General features: G+C 39.0%; 1 protein-coding gene across 2 annotated transcripts in view; it reads left to right on the top strand.

Moving 5' to 3' along the window:
* Positions 1 to 17,747, top strand: part of LOC142354305 (mitochondrial chaperone BCS1-like) — a 144,268-nt gene that overhangs the window by 103,434 nt on the left and 23,087 nt on the right. The gene's annotated exons all lie outside the window — the stretch shown is intronic.

Below are 17,747 nucleotides of genomic sequence, written 5' to 3'. Positions count from 1 at the left end.
ATAAAAATTAACCAGAAAAAAGGACAGAGTGAAAAGATTTTAAAATTTACTCTTAAATCGAATGAACTCAACTGGTAAGTCAAGGTATTAATACTAGGTTGACCCAAATTAGAAAATTCAATAACAATTATGTTGACGTAAATGCAAATTTAAAAGTTAGATAAAGGTCAATGAACTACCAGATAGGGTAATTTTGAAATAATGCGAGGGTAAGCTGGTTACTTGTTCGGCTGCCGTCACATTATATCAAATTCCGAGGACCCTGCGATTCCTTAGCTTATGTTTATAGCGCTTAGGGTACTTGACTGTGATCAGTTGAAAATTTTCACTTGCATGCCAATGAAATGATCCGATTTGATTTTTTGAGTAATTTTTTGGTCAAAAAGTAGAACATTTTGGCAATCTTATGAGCGTCACATTATTACACTGATGTGGTTCCTAGCTGTGATCTGTATGAAATTGTCATTAGAAGATACTGAAAATTGAATAACCGAAAAACTGGACCTTTCGTGGGTATGTTTTTTTTTCCTTTCATGTGATTCATATGTCGACTTAAATATCAGCAGAACCACAGTTCATGATAATAACCCCAGCCCAGGCCGCGATATTTCAGCTTATTCAAGTAAAAGCAAGGCTCAAGAATCAAATGTTCATCATTTCTTCCAAAATCTTGGAAGATAAACTTCTTGCAGGAATCCTAAATTTCTGCCAAGAAGCTTACAAGTCATTTTTTTCAAAATTTTTACAAGATAAACTTTTCTGTTCAAGATTCTTACAAGATACGCCTTTTCTGACAAGAATCTTACATGATAGCTTTTTAGTAGCCGCCTCAGCTTCTCAGCCGGCTATTATGGCGCTCCTATTTTTTACATTTCAAGGAATTTGAGTTGTATTGGGGCGCTGTCTTCTTTTTAAGATGTTGGCTCATTTTCATGATTTTTGAAGTCAAATTGGAGCAGTGATTTTGGGAACGCCGAAACAGGAATTGGAGTGAAAAATCGAGTGGTTGTGTGGCGTGAAACTTTTCGCTCTATTTTTAAACAAGAGTGAGATAACGGAGTTTGAACAAAAATTCACTTTTTCGCTAGTGGTTTTTGTTCACATGCGGCAATTTCACTTTGATTTTTACTGTTTTTTCCTTTTTTGGATCGGATTTTTTAAGTGGTTTTCGCAATCCATTCATTTTTCATTCTAGGTCTAGTTTTTTTGTTTGAACCAAATTTCCATTTCTTTCTAGTGGTTTTTTGTTCACATGCGGCATTTTGGCGTTAATTTTCTGTTTTTTTTTAATTTTTTTGATCTGATTATTTAAAAATTGTTTTTCGATTTCACTCATAGTCCGTTTTTTGTCCAATTTTTTGTCAAGTCATTGAAAATTCTTTGAATTGTACGTCAGGACTTGTCCTGCTATGGATTTTAGTTTTTTACTTCGACGAACTAAAATTTTTCGCTTTATCTTAGTTCACAGCTTGTTCAACATCTTGCGTGAAATCTTCGACTTTTTGGGCTAGTTTTACCCTTGTCTCATTCAGCTCCAAGTGCTTTTAGACAGCTGTTGACCAGCAAAGCAATTGAAAATGAACAGAGTCAATATCAAAAAACGAGATCAGAAATGGAAACAAGATAATCCCACAAAGCCCAGTTTTTGATGCCCGTCACTTTAGGTCTTAGATACCATCTCTAATGCTTATTGGTGTTAGTATTAGCTCCTGTATCGTCTCACTATGAAACAGGAGTATGGGCAACTACGAAATGACATAAAAATAGTTTGCACTTTAAATGGTTTTCCTACAAAAATCATTTTCTTTTTCTCTTCTTTCAATCCCTATCGTGGTTATGGAAACGGCGGCTCTATTCCGGCTATCTGTCGGGTGTTCTAATTTTAAACTCAGTTTTCTGCTATTGGACCCAATTCTGTATATTTACTCATCGAAAAAATTAGCAAAGGTGGCAATTTCTGAATATACACAAATTGTTGCATTAATCTAAGGCTTCAGGAATCTGTTTCGAAAAATTTCTTCTTATTTCTTGAATTTCTGATTTCCTGATTTTTCGGGGTTCCCTCTCGAAGAAAGATCCTTGGCAAAGAGGTTTTTTTGGCGATTAAGGTTTCTATAACACCGAGAAATTGAAAAACCCGAAACTGGCAAAAAGGGGGAAACTGTGTTCCGAAAAAAAACAAAAAAACCATGTAAAAGACAGACATAATGTGACCAGAAAACCAACATAAATAAAAAAACACACCAAAAATGGACACTATTTGTCCCAAAAAAATTAAAAAAAACAGAAAAAGTTAAAAAAAAATGTGCCCACAAAATAAAAAACACGCAATGTTCTCATAATAGAACTGACAAAAAAACTGACATGTTGTTCCTCCAAACCTGAATCAAATTTAACGGAAAAACAAAAAGAGATGAAAAAGTACAATTTGTCCACAAAACAAAAACAAAAACAGAAAGCACGCAATAAATTTACACATTGTGCACAGAAACAAAACACCAAAGACCAAACGCACAAAACCACGAACACAAAAACATCACAAACACAAGAACAGACGGAAAAAACTACCACGGAATTGAACGACACCTACTGTAACGTCCTAAAGTACGTTTTATATAGTAATCGATATATCTTTTCCCCAATTTTACTGATCGCCTTATTTAGTGCTATATTTGCTATAATCTCAAGGCCATATATAGACTTCATTTTTCTGCCTTATTAAGATGAGAAAATGTATATTTACTTTATTAACATCCTGTAAACTTTCTCAATTATATTTGTCTTAAAAACCATTTAATTATCTTTTTGTTATTTGATTTACCCATAATAGAGGAATTTGTGACAATGCTAGCCTGTACTTATAATTACAATGTACACTTTACTATGTTCATCTTATTTGCCTGGCAAGTGTCAGCACGCGCCAGAAGTTTTATTTATCTTGAGCTAATCTTGATGTATTTGTATAAGTGATTACTCAAATGTAAATACGGCCCTCAGGTCTTAAAAAGTAATAATCTAAGCTACAAAACCAAGATTGTCAAGTTGAAAATCAGTAGACAAGTAATTCAGTCTTAGATTGGAATCTTTTTCTCTAGTGACAAAACTTATAGCTGTCGGCCCTGCTCCGAAGCAATATTGAAACCGCTCAGGCCCTGAACAATTAGTTATGCGAAATGAATAATTTAAGCGACAAAAGCTATGCTATTAAGTAGTTAATTAAATTAGCGAGAAACATTACTTCAACAAATTTAACACAATAATATAACCGGACAAAGGTATATTACATGGTGACAGGAGTGTAGACAGCTTTTCCAATTAGTTCCTTAAAAAAACAAAAATTGTTTATCTTTTAAATGTTTCTTTTTTCTAATGCCATTGCTATTCAAAACATTAACTTATTTGCACGATTCAGATGAAGTTAGACAACTGCACAAATTTGATTTAACACTCTTTTCCTACGGAAGCCCCAACATCGAAAATACCTCCGCAGAAACGTACTCTATCTTTCTTGAAGATAAATTATTATTTTTATTGTTGGACTTACAGAAGACTATAGAGACAGGCTCATTGCAATAGTATCATTTGACAATCAGTATGAATTCAAAGCAGTAATTAGGCACATAAAAAGGGATATGTATCTCGACTTAGAAAGCTTGAAATTCCAATTAATATTCGAAAGCGGAGACTCTAATTAAAATTAGTACTTTATAATTGTCCCATTATCGATGTCTCTGAACAAATTTTGTTTATATTTTACTGTAGCATTCTTTATCTTCTTCATCATTGCTTATTATCTGATCACAGCACTCTTCATTTACCTCTTCATGACAGACAGCGCCATTAGCTTTTCTTCCCAATTTTCAATCGTCAATGCAACAGAGATTGGAGTCTAAAAGAAGTTGACGCCCAAAGACGGTGACATCACACTGAGATACATACACACAGAATGAGAGAGTGAAACCCCCTATTGGTAACAAAACCGAGTCAATTTGGAAACTGTGAGTTAGAACATATCAATTTTGGTGCTAAATTAAAATGCCTTCCCACGATTTATTTAATACCCAAATACTCCCTGTTGTTAATAACTGCCGCTATTCAAATCATTTTGTGGAATATGTAGACTGTAACTACATACAATCCATTAGCCCCCAAACTATCAACCTTATTATCTCAACAGTTATTAGTGCCTTTGTATCTGACAAAACAAATTGTGCTTTTAACTCAAAATTCTGTTGACAAACGCGCCTTATTAATATTTATCCCCAAGACTTTGCGACAAAAAGCACGTGAATTTTCTAAAGTTAGACATCTCATGACCCATGGCTTTGACATTGATTTAGATGATTTTGAATCTCCCCTCATCATAATTTCTGAATAATCACATTCCCAGCCCATCCAGATCACCTTTAATTTCATTCAGTGCAGTTTTAAAATTATAAGCAACTAAGATGGCCGCAAATGCCCAAATAACAGTAGAGCCCTATAGCGGAGCCGAAAACCAAAGTTTCCGCCAATTTGAGCACCGTTTCCTAGGTTTTATCGGTCTCGCAGCAATTCCTGCCAACCAACAATCAAATTTTCTGCAACTCCACCTTCGAGACGCCGCGTTACGATATTTTCAAACGTTGCCCGAAGCAACCAGAAATGATCTTGAATTAAGCCTCACAGCACTCAGGGACCACTTCGCGAATCAAGATCTTCAAGAAGTACATGTTCTTAAATTAGAACAACTGCGATTTGACCCAAAAACAGACAGCCCCAAAATTTTTCTAGTGAACTTACAAACAAAGGCTCAGCGTGCCTACCCAACGCCAAATCTACCAGCAGTGGCAGCGTTAGCGCTTCCAGGAGATGGAGGAGCAGGGGATAGAGCAGAGCACGCACGCTTCGATGGAGAAACAGCCGCACGAGCTGCTAGATTGCAAGCAGCGGAGGACAACAAGAAGGAACAAGTTAAGCGAATCTTCATTAAAGCTATGCTGGGATGGCTGCGATCAAAATTGATGGAACAACCACCAGCCACGCTTGTTACCGATCTCTGCACCACTGCTCGACAACAGATGACAATTAGAGACATGTGCAGAAAAGATGACTATCCTGAAGATGGGTTTAATGAAATCAATAATGCCGTGTCCGAAAACTTGATAAATGCGCTCTCTAAATTGAACCAGACGCAAGATTCACTAGACAAAAGGCTTCAAACAATTGACGACCGCATCACGGCGGCACAGATAGATAGAAACAACAACACTAGGAGATGTAACCCACTCTCCCCAGCAATCATTTAATAGGCAGGGGCAATTCCCCGCGGCGCCCTACACGCCCAGAAATAACTATGCAAGTCAAAATAACTATGCAAGTCCAATGTATCAAAACTCTTACAGAGGAAGTAATCTTAGAGGTCGAAACTTCTTTAATAGAAATCCGAGAACCCGATTCCCAAACACTAATGCCCAAGTGTTTTATCCTCGAAATTTCGCACCTCAGTCACAATTCCGCATGCCCACCAGCCCATATATGTCTGTGACTAGATCCAGTGGTACCTTCTGTTATACATGTGGTTATCCAAATCACCGATCAAGTCAGTGTTCTCAGAGAGGTAGAACTAATAATAGAGGAACCTCATTCCCTTTTAATCGCCAATCAAAAAACTAATAAAGCCACCCTTAACGCCCTAAAGTCGCAAACAGTTCACGAAATCTGTTGAGCAGTCTAGCAAACTATTTAATCTTTACAACATAAATTCAAATGTAAGATCATCCCTTCTCCCCTATATGTTACTGTAGCATTCTTTATCTTCATCATTGCTTATTATCTGATCACAGCACTCTTCATTTACCTCTTCATGACAGACAGCGCCATTAGCTTTTCTTCCCAATTTTCAATTGTCAATGCAACAGAGATTGGAGTCTAAAAGAAGTTGACGCCCAAAGACGGTGACATCACACTGAGATACATACACACAGAATGAGAGAGTGAAACCCCCTATTGGTAACAAAACCGAGTCAATTTGGAAACTGTGAGTTAGAACATATAAATTTTGGTGCTAAATTAAAATGCCTTCCCACGATTTATTTAATACCCAAATACCCCCTGTTGTTAATAACTGCCGCTATTCAAATCATTTTGTGGAATATGTAGACTGTAACTACATACAATCCATTAGCCCCCAAACTAACAACCTTATTATCTCAACAGTTGTTAGTGCCTTTGTATCTGACAAAACAAAACAAATTGTGCTTTTAACTCAAAATTCTATTGACAAACGCGCCTTATTAATATTTATCCCCAAGACTTTGCGACAAAAAGCACGTGAATTTTCTAAAGTTAGACATCTCATGACCCATGGCTATGACATTGATTTAGATGATTCTGAATCTCCCCTCATCATAATTTCTGAATAATCACATTCCCAGCCCATCCAGATCATCACCTTTAATTTCATTCAGTGCAGTTTTAAAATTATAAGCAACTAAGATGGCCGCAAATGCCCAAATAACAGTAGAGCCCTATAGCGGAGCCGAAAACCAAAGTTTTCGCCAATTTGAGCACCTTTTCCTAGGTTTTATCGGTGTCGCAGCAATTCCTGCCAACCAACAATCAAATTTTCTGCAACTCCACCTCCGAGACGCCGCGTTACGATATTTTCAAACGTTGCCCGAAGCAACCAGAAATGATCTTGAATTAAGCCTCACAGCACTCAGGGACCACTTCGCGAATCAATATCTTCAAGAAGTACGTTCTTAAATTAGAACAACTGCGATTTGACCAACAAAGGCTCAGCGTGCCTACCCAACGCCAAATCTACCAGCAGTGGCAGCGTTAGCGCTTCCAGGAGATGGAGGAGCAGGGGATAGAGCAGAGCACGCACGCTTCGATGGAGAAACAGCCGCACGAGCTGCTAGATTGCAAGCAGCGGAGGACAACAAGAAGGAACAAGTTAAGCGAATCTTCATTAAAGCTATGCTGGGATGGCTGCGATCAAAATTGATGGAACAACCACCAGCCACGCTTGTTACCGATCTCTGCACCACTGCTCGACAACAGATGACAATTAGAGACATGTGCAGAAAAGATGACTATCCTGAAGATGGGTTTAATGAAATCAATAATGCCGTGTCCGAAAACTTGATAAATGCGCTCTCTAAATTGAACCAGACGCAAGATTCACTAGACAAAAGGCTTCAAACAATTGACGACCGCATCACGGCGGCACAGATAGATAGAAACAACAACACTAGGAGATGTAACCCACTCTCCCCAGCAATCATTTAATAGGCAGGGGCAATTCCCCGCGGCGCCCTACACGCCCAGAAATAACTATGCAAGTCAAAATAACTATGCAAGTCCAATGTATCAAAACTCTTACAGAGGAAGTAATCTTAGAGGTCGAAACTTCTTTAATAGAAATCCGAGAACCCGATTCCCAAACACTAATGCCCAAGTGTTTTATCCTCGAAATTTCGCACCTCAGTCACAATTCCGCATGCCCACCAGCCCATATATGTCTGTGACTAGATCCAGTGGTACCTTCTGTTATACATGTGGTTATCCAAATCACCGATCAAGTCAGTGTTCTCAGAGAGGTAGAACTAATAATAGAGGAACCTCATTCCCTTTTAATCGCCAATCAAAAAACTAATAAAGCCACCCTTAACGCCCTAAAGTCGCAAACAGTTCACGAAATCTGTTGAGCAGTCTAGCAAACTATTTAATCTTTACAACATAAATTCAAATGTAAGATCATCCCTTCTCCCCTATATGTTACTGTAGCATTCTTTATCTTCATCATTGCTTATTATCTGATCACAGCACTCTTCATTTACCTCTTCATGACAGACAGCGCCATTAGCTTTTCTTCCCAATTTTCAATTGTCAATGCAACAGAGATTGGAGTCTAAAAGAAGTTGACGCCCAAAGACGGTGACATCACACTGAGATACATACACACAGAATGAGAGAGTGAAACCCCCTATTGGTAACAAAACCGAGTCAATTTGGAAACTGTGAGTTAGAACATATAAATTTTGGTGCTAAATTAAAATGCCTTCCCACGATTTATTTAATACCCAAATACCCCCTGTTGTTAATAACTGCCGCTATTCAAATCATTTTGTGGAATATGTAGACTGTAACTACATACAATCCATTAGCCCCCAAACTAACAACCTTATTATCTCAACAGTTGTTAGTGCCTTTGTATCTGACAAAACAAAACAAATTGTGCTTTTAACTCAAAATTCTATTGACAAACGCGCCTTATTAATATTTATCCCCAAGACTTTGCGACAAAAAGCACGTGAATTTTCTAAAGTTAGACATCTCATGACCCATGGCTATGACATTGATTTAGATGATTCTGAATCTCCCCTCATCATAATTTCTGAATAATCACATTCCCAGCCCATCCAGATCATCACCTTTAATTTCATTCAGTGCAGTTTTAAAATTATAAGCAACTAAGATGGCCGCAAATGCCCAAATAACAGTAGAGCCCTATAGCGGAGCCGAAAACCAAAGTTTTCGCCAATTTGAGCACCTTTTCCTAGGTTTTATCGGTGTCGCAGCAATTCCTGCCAACCAACAATCAAATTTTCTGCAACTCCACCTCCGAGACGCCGCGTTACGATATTTTCAAACGTTGCCCGAAGCAACCAGAAATGATCTTGAATTAAGCCTCACAGCACTCAGGGACCACTTCGCGAATCAATATCTTCAAGAAGTACGTTCTTAAATTAGAACAACTGCGATTTGACCAACAAAGGCTCAGCGTGCCTACCCAACGCCAAATCTACCAGCAGTGGCAGCGTTAGCGCTTCCAGGAGATGGAGGAGCAGGGGATAGAGCAGAGCACGCACGCTTCGATGGAGAAACAGCCGCACGAGCTGCTAGATTGCAAGCAGCGGAGGACAACAAGAAGGAACAAGTTAAGCGAATCTTCATTAAAGCTATGCTGGGATGGCTGCGATCAAAATTGATGGAACAACCACCAGCCACGCTTGTTACCGATCTCTGCACCACTGCTCGACAACAGATGACAATTAGAGACATGTGCAGAAAAGATGACTATCCTGAAGATGGGTTTAATGAAATCAATAATGCCGTGTCCGAAAACTTGATAAATGCGCTCTCTAAATTGAACCAGACGCAAGATTCACTAGACAAAAGGCTTCAAACAATTGACGACCGCATCACGGCGGCACAGATAGATAGAAACAACAACACTAGGAGATGTAACCCACTCTCCCCAGCAATCATTTAATAGGCAGGGGCAATTCCCCGCGGCGCCCTACACGCCCAGAAATAACTATGCAAGTCAAAATAACTATGCAAGTCCAATGTATCAAAACTCTTACAGAGGAAGTAATCTTAGAGGTCGAAACTTCTTTAATAGAAATCCGAGAACCCGATTCCCAAACACTAATGCCCAAGTGTTTTATCCTCGAAATTTCGCACCTCAGTCACAATTCCGCATGCCCACCAGCCCATATATGTCTGTGACTAGATCCAGTGGTACCTTCTGTTATACATGTGGTTATCCAAATCACCGATCAAGTCAGTGTTCTCAGAGAGGTAGAACTAATAATAGAGGAACCTGATTCCCTTTTAATCGCCAATCAAAAAACTAATAAAGCCACCCTTAACGCCCAAAAGTCGCAAACAGTTCACGAAATCTATTGAGCAGTCTAGCAAACTATTTAATCTTTACAATATAAATTCAAATTTAAGATCATCCCTTCTCCCCTATGTCAAAATTAAATTTAATAACGGAATAAGCCGTCGAGCACTAATTGACACCGGCGCTTGTGCAAACGTCATAAGCAACAGATTACTTCAGGAAATAACCGAAACTGAAATGAACGCAGTCAAATTGAAGCAACCAGATTGTACTTCAGTCAAAATGGCAGGAGGACAAGTAGTCAGAATTGAGAAACAGGCCGAAATTAAATTTAAGCTCGCTCACAGAGAGTTTGTTGAAGACTTCCTTGTCCTTTCCTCAACAAACTCGGTCATCCTTGGCAACCCCTTCTTTGTCAAGCATGATATTTCAATTAGTCCGAAACAAGCCCTTATACAATTCCCCGATCTGACAGTTCAAATTAATGAAATCAAGCCTGTAAACGAAAAACGACGAGCAGTAAGACATAAGATTCCCATTTACACAAACAAGAAGCACACAATACAGCCCAACGAGCAAATCGTCCTGGAATGCTATCTATCAGACAAAACCGATCAGTTTGAGAACAAAAGTGGAGTAATCACTCCTAATGAAATTCTTGAAAAAGAGACAGAGATTGCACTAACTTCTTCGCTAAGTACTGTAGGAAAGAATAATACATTGTACGTCTCTGCCCTAAACATAATTGAGCACCCTATCACAATCAATAGCCGAACAGAGGTAGGCAGATTCTCAATTCTTTCAACCGAGCAAGCCGACCAATTGATACAAATTGACCCACAACTGATAAAGTTAGCAAAATCAAGAAACAAAGATGATTATTTTGCGGAATTGAACCAGCTCATTCAAGAGTTTACCCAACACAAACCAGGCCAAGCTAGGAGACCTCCACCGGAATATAGTAAACTATGGTTTCCGACACCAGAAACTTGCGAGGACCCAAGTAATTTGCCGTTGTTACAAGAAATTACGACCAAATATTAAATTTCCAAAAATTGGAGCAGGTTGATCCACGAAGTAATGAAGAAGACCGTAAATTCTTTCTCAGTAAATTCAACTGGAAAAATTCGCCATTAAACCAAAAGCAAATAGAAGAATGCGAGCATTTATCAATTGAATATTGTGACATTTTCGCCAAACACCGATTTGACGTTGGATACAATACGGAACTGAAAACAAAGTCAACTCCAGAACATGACTTACCCGTATACGTACAAGGACCTCCAACTCCAATACATCTACGGGACGATTTGAACATTGAATTAGCATTAATGCACTACTATGGACTTATAACAACTGTGTCACAGTCTAAATACAGTAGTCCATTATTTGCCCATAGAAAAGAGTCAGGCAAACTGCGAATTTTAATTGATCTGAGAAGAGTCAACCACCTACTTAAAATTGACTACCACAGCACAAACTTCCCAATCTCAAACATGGCCGATGCAACTAGTCATTTTGCAGGAAAAACATTGTTCACAAAACTTGACTGCTCGCAAGCTTATCATTGTGTACAGATGGCGGACGACACTTCAGTACAACTCTTAGCTTTCAATTTCTCATCAAGAATTTACGCGCACAAATGTCTATCTCAAGGACTTAGTAAATCAGTCACCGGTTTTAGTTCATTCATTCGCCATTACCTAGACCCTTGCTTAGCAGCCGGTATATGCACACAATTCATGGACGATATTGGGAGTGCAGTAACAGAATTTAGTCAGTTACTTCCTAGTCTAAGGAAAATTTTCGATTGCATTCGGAGATCTGGACTGAAATTGTCACCAGAAAAATGCGAAATAGCCTCACAGTCAATCAATTTTCTGGGCAGTACAATTACAAATGAGGGAATATCCCCACAAGCAGAGAAAATCAAAAAGTTTTTAAAGATTACGATGCCAAGAACAACTAAACAGGTCAAAAGACTAATTGGCTTCGCCCAGTTCTTCAGAAATTTCATCCCAAATTTAGGCGAGAAGCTTATACCGTTTTATCAATTGTTACGTAAAGGAGCCGATATTGAAGCGAAAGAAACACATTACAATGCATTAGAAACTGTGAAAAAGGATTTACTTGAAGCAACAGAGATGACGCTCAGATTGCCTAAACCTGGCCTACAATATGTCCTTCTCTGTAACGCAAGCTACTGTGGAGCCGGATTTGTGCTTATGGTTGAAGACTACGTGACAGGAAAACAGTCAAAGGAAAAAAAGTCTATGCTCCAGTATCTTTTGGATCACAACTCTTCACGACAGCACAGCTAAAGTTCTCGACTTATTACAAAGAATTCTTAGCACTTTACTTTGCATTAGACCAGTTTTCCCACTATATCTGGGCATCCAGCCATCCAGTAATTGTACTCACGGATAATCGAAGTTTAACGCATTTCTTTCAGTCAAAAACCATTCCTCCATCACTATGGAACTTTTTGGACCGAGTTCTTTCGTTTAACATAGTTATTGCCCATATTCCTGGCAAAGCTAGCTATGCAGCAGATTTTTTCTCACGCGTACAGACGGATAAAGGAGCCAGCTTGTCCCTTAAACTAACAGACAAAGTACCAGTCCGTGAAATATATGTTGAATCTGAAGCGAAATCACCTGATGTTTCCATTTCGAATATCGACCCTGAACCAGAGATGGAAGAAGTTTTCATCGTCTCACAACTACAGGAACTCGGACTTTACGACGCGTATATTGAACGAAAACGAGAGAATGGAGATGAAATAAACAGTCTCTTTAAGTTGAAGCGTGCGGAAGTTAACGCAATACAATATGCGAACCAAGCTGATCTTTTGAAGGATTTGACGGATAGAGAAATATTAGATTTGGCAAGTGAGCAGACAAAAGACGAGGAGATCATGCAGGCAATTGAGTGGAAACGCAACGGCTTAAGCAGTAACCTGAAGTATGCATCCCGACGATTGAAGAAATACGTGGAACAGTTTGACCGTTTGGAAATTGAAAACAACACATTATGCAGACAATTCTTCGATGACAAAATAATTTTCAAGCAGTACTGCCTGCCAAAGAATCTCTGGAAAGAAGTAATCTTTACACTACACAACTCACCAACAGGAGGACATTTGGGAATACTTCGCACAATTCATGATTTCCGAAAACTATTTTACTATCCTGGTTTTACTGAACATTTCATCGATTTCATTAAAAACTGGATAACATGCCTACAGCTCAAGCAAACAACGAACAAGCAACTGCAACCACCATTACAGCCTGTATCTTCACTACAGTCATTTCCAGTAGAAATGATGCAAATCGACTTAGTTGAACAAAAAGGCCCAATTTACAAATTTGTTCTTAGTGGAATTGACGTGTTTACGAAGTACTCGTTTGCGGTACCACTGACAAATGGTAGTGCCGACGCAGTTGCCAGAGAGCTTGTGAAAATTTTCTTCCAGCATAGCTACTTACCTAGTACATTACTGAGTGATTTAGGAACAAGTTTCACCTCAAAGCTAATGGCTGAATTAACGAAGTTACTCGAAGTTAAGTTAAAACATGCTACGCTCAAACACTCCCAGACAATTGGAGTAGTGGAACGCTCTTACGCAGCACTTAAATGGATTCTAAAACTCAATTCCAATGAACAGTGGATTGATTGGCACAAGTATGTACCGCTTGCAACCTTTATACACAATACATCGTATCATTCTTCAATCAATTGTTGTCCGACAACTCTATTTCATGGACGTGAACCTGTTAAGCCCCTTGATCTCCGTTTTTCAACACGAGCAATGCAAGCAGTTGAAGTCAGCTCAGATTACGTTTCGCAGCTACAAGACGCAATGCTTCAAAAATTTGGTGAAAATAAAGACTTTTAGATTCTTACCAGCGATACAGAAGTTACTATGATCAAAAAGCTGAAGCACAGCCACTCAAATTGCATTCACATTGTCTACTACTAAACCCTCGTATAACAAAGCAAAACGATTTTACTCAGAAAGCAGTTCAAACATGGCTACCACTCTATTGAGTCGAGAAAGTCTTAACAAATTCAAATTACATTTTATACTCAATGTGTTCATCGGATCAGGCTAATACCTATCAGACTGATAGAGCCACCGGAAGACATACAGGAAATTGACCCTGCAAAGTTTGAAGTGGATCCTTCGAGAAGAACAACTCGAAATGAGCCAGAATTATTTGATGAGTACATTCCAAATTTATTAGAGGAGGAGCAATGTACCGCATTTTCAAAGACTGTAACAGTTCAACCTTCGCAAATACGCCTCGGCGTGACTGTTCCTCTAAATGGAGCCCCTGCAATGCCATTGGTAGCACCAGTACTTCCGATAGTGCCGGTAATACCACCAATACCCGTAATACCGCCAGCGGAAATCAGGACACCCTCACCAATGAATTCGCCAAGAAATTCGCAAGAAAATTCACCTCGAGCCAGCCTTTCAAATAGCTCCAAGAGAATTGCAACATCCGAAAAATTTCAGTATCCTGACAGCCCCCTTGGAGCCGCTGAGAGTGAGAGAATTAGGGCAAACGACGAAGCAGATACAGAACAACAACCGGGACCGAGCACTCGAAGCAATCAAAACAGAGTCAACTTTGCAAAAATGCGAGGAGTCAGAAAATTTGAATCTTGGGAACCTGTAGCACGCTACGGTTCACGTTTACAAACGCCACGACTGCCCGAATCTCCCACACAGCCATCTATCTTAACAAAAGAACAAAAACACCAAATAATTGCAGAATCATCGCGCAGATCAAGAAGGGACCAAACTCCAACTAGAGAAACGAAACTAGACCAAGTCCGATCTAGCATTGTGAGATATCAAAGAGGTTCAACAGACGATAACAGAAGGGTAACCCGAAGCCAGTCAAAGAGCAAACAAACAATTTCAAACATAAATGTAATTGAAATTGGAAAAACAACGAGCCAATTTCTTCCATCATTCTCAACTCCAGACGCTCTTTTGCACATTGCATATCAAGTGATATGAAGATGAGTAGAGGCCTCGCCCGGCAAATTGTCAGTTACTACCCCGAAATGCTGCAAAGTCAAGAATTCGCGCAAAAACCACCAATAGGTTCCCTTATCTCATTTTATGACACGAATTTGAATCGATATATCTTTAACCTGGTCACGAAAGAGAACTACTATGCTAAACCTACTTATTACAACCTCTCAGTTGCTCTTCACACACTACGATTTGTTATATTAAAGCACAACATACGCTCAATAAATTTACCAAAATTCGGATGTAGTCTCGATCAACTTTCAGAAGAGTGTTTTACGACAGATTATTGAAGTATTTTCGGATGTCCAAGTAAAAATTCACCTATACAACTATAACACGGCCACTAACTGATAATGTGCAGTGGCCAGTTAACCATTTGACGCGCATTATCATGTCTTAAAGCGCCTTAAAACAGCGCCAAAAGTTCGAAATTAACAGAAAAATGTAGAACGTGCAATTGGTTTATCTCCAATGTCCCTAGCAAAAATCAACTTTAGATGACACAAAGTACATCCATCGCCTCTACATAAATTGCCAATGATGCCGAGGAACCGAAAATGAGGCTAGTTTTTGTAATATTGGAGAAAAATGAACTTCTTTCCAGAAAATGATCCAAAATTGATACCACACAGGTTACCCTCCAAATATGGCTAAGTTAGAGCACCAAAAAAGGCCTTCAGACGCCCGGAAACATTTTTCTGGACCCCCAGGGATACAAACCAGGAACCAGGTGCCTCAGAAACGAGTCTGAGGCCATTTGGCTAAAAGTACTGCACACATGAATTCGAGGAAATCCGACCCCTGAATAACGGCTCAAAAATCAACAAAAACACTCATAGTTCAAAGAAAAAAATATTTTGACAGAAACTAACTATGCCACCATTGAGATTGGCTTCCCTACTAATGAATCAGACCAAAAAACGACGTGATTGAAGAGTTTTTCGTAATTTTATACCGTCTGAATGGCCAAAAATTCAATCCGTCAAAAGTTCGCCAAAACTTTAAAACCGCCCCCCAACAGAATGAGACTGAAATGGACGAAACAAATAGTACCAATCGAGAGTACTTGAACCTAGAAAACGATTGGCTGGAGTAGAAATTGAAATTTTTTCTTTTATTTGAAGTTCTGACCATTTAATTGCAGGTGTCCGAACTCCGAAAAACAGTGTAAAATATAGCCAATTCTAATTTAAGTCTTTCTGAGTGAAAGAGAGTAAATCCAGCCTACAATTATTACACAACAACAAGCGTGCATTTAATTGGAACAGATTCATGCAAACAAAGCAACGTTTATTAGCATGCGGGTTATCTAAATGCTCACTTTTCATGACGCAAAAAAGAATGACTTATAGCAATTTCAAAAAGAAAAGACATTTACTCACTTAAAAAGTACTGTAATGGTCAATGCAGCAGCTTTTCATCTAACTGCTCCAAAAAATCAGCAGGCCATTCTCGTTTCTCAGCAGCCGTCAGATCTGTGTATCGAGAAACTATCTTCTTTCCCTGGGAACTCTTTGGCGCCAAATTGTACGCCTTTGCCTTCTTCTGCTTAATATCAGCCAAACTCGATTTTAAATCATACCCACTTCGAATTAAGATCTTTACATGGGTCGTCACATTGCTCTCTACAATAGCACTTGGGGGGTTCACCATCTTTCACACTTTTTGCGACTTTTTTTTCGATAATCGGCGATCTTTAATAAACGTAATAACTCAAGTTGAGAACGAATACTCATTTCCTGCGCAATGAGTCCCTTACGAACATCCAAACAAAAATCGTTAATAATTCGCCTGCCTCTTATTGATGATGGATCTGTCTTTGCAATGGCCTCATAACCAGTAACTAAGGCCCATACACGTTTCCCCCGGCTAAAAGTTGGCTCAGTTATGACAGCATGTACAGCAAAGCTCGGCTGAATTATAAGATCTAAGGGCTCGGCAACGTGATAAAACAGACAATTTTCAAGTGATGCCTTGCTTGCGACTCTTCGATCTGCACCCTTCGTTAAAAAATCAAATAATAGATCAAATGTGGATAAATCAAATAAGGCTTCTCCGGAATCAGAATTTGATGCTATCAACCATTATTTTGATCCGGATATCACTTTTGCAACAGACTCTCCACCCCCCATTCGATATGTCCAACAGTGCAGCACGCCACCACGGCAGCAATACTGGCAGCACTCATAATGTTCAACGCTGGGTGATCCACAAAATTAACTTTTTCTCGAGGTAATTCAAAGGAAATTGAGTCACCGTATCCATGATCCTGTCCATTATTTTCAGCGCCAATAACTCCTCCTTCAGTTCTAACAAAATCCTTGACGTCAACCAGACCGCCGTTCCATTTTTCCATTAAATCTTGATTCCATGAGTATATGTGTTCAGCAGCCGGCCCTCTCAAATAAAACGGTTCAGTTGGAAAACTATCACCCTCATTAATTTCCCACTTCTCTTGATGCTGCAACTTTCGGAAACCAAATCTCTAGAATTTCCCTTCTCTGGCCATTTTCAATAACAAGGAGCATTTGTCATTAAAGTTAGTCATTTTCAACTGGAATGAAACAACTCTTGTTAATTCACGCAAATGTTAATAGCACTGAGAAAAAGCAATTAATACATTAGGTTACACAACAAAATGAACAATCCGTGAGGCAGATTCTGCCAGACAGCTCACAAACAAAACGTGCAGTTAACAATTTACTTGAAGGACCTGTTCTATAACACGCTTACATAAAACAACGCCAGCATAAACTAAATTACACTTAACGCAAATGGCACTGTTGCATTCAGTTCGAGGCACCAGTTCCTAGTCTATATAATCTGTGTGGCTAGCCTAGAGGAACGCAAACAATAAATCTGCTCAACTGAACATGCGAAGCATTTTTCATAAAATTCATTACCGCTAACACTTCTGCTTGAATTAGAAACTGAATTAAAACTGAACAACTGAATAACTGACATGAACCTCTGAAGTCAAAATAGTCAAAATAAACGAGGAAGATAATCTCTGCATGCCACAATGCCCTCAGAAAACCAGTCGAACCACTCCCTCTTTCTTTGTCTGTACCTCAGACC

This window comes from Convolutriloba macropyga, chromosome 15, assembly GCF_964194025.1.
Source record: "Convolutriloba macropyga chromosome 15, txConMacr16.3, whole genome shotgun sequence".
NCBI classification, from domain to species: domain Eukaryota; kingdom Metazoa; phylum Xenacoelomorpha; order Acoela; family Convolutidae; genus Convolutriloba; species Convolutriloba macropyga.
The sequence above is the reverse complement of the archived record's forward strand: the minus strand, read 5'-3'. Positions and strand labels throughout refer to the sequence as shown.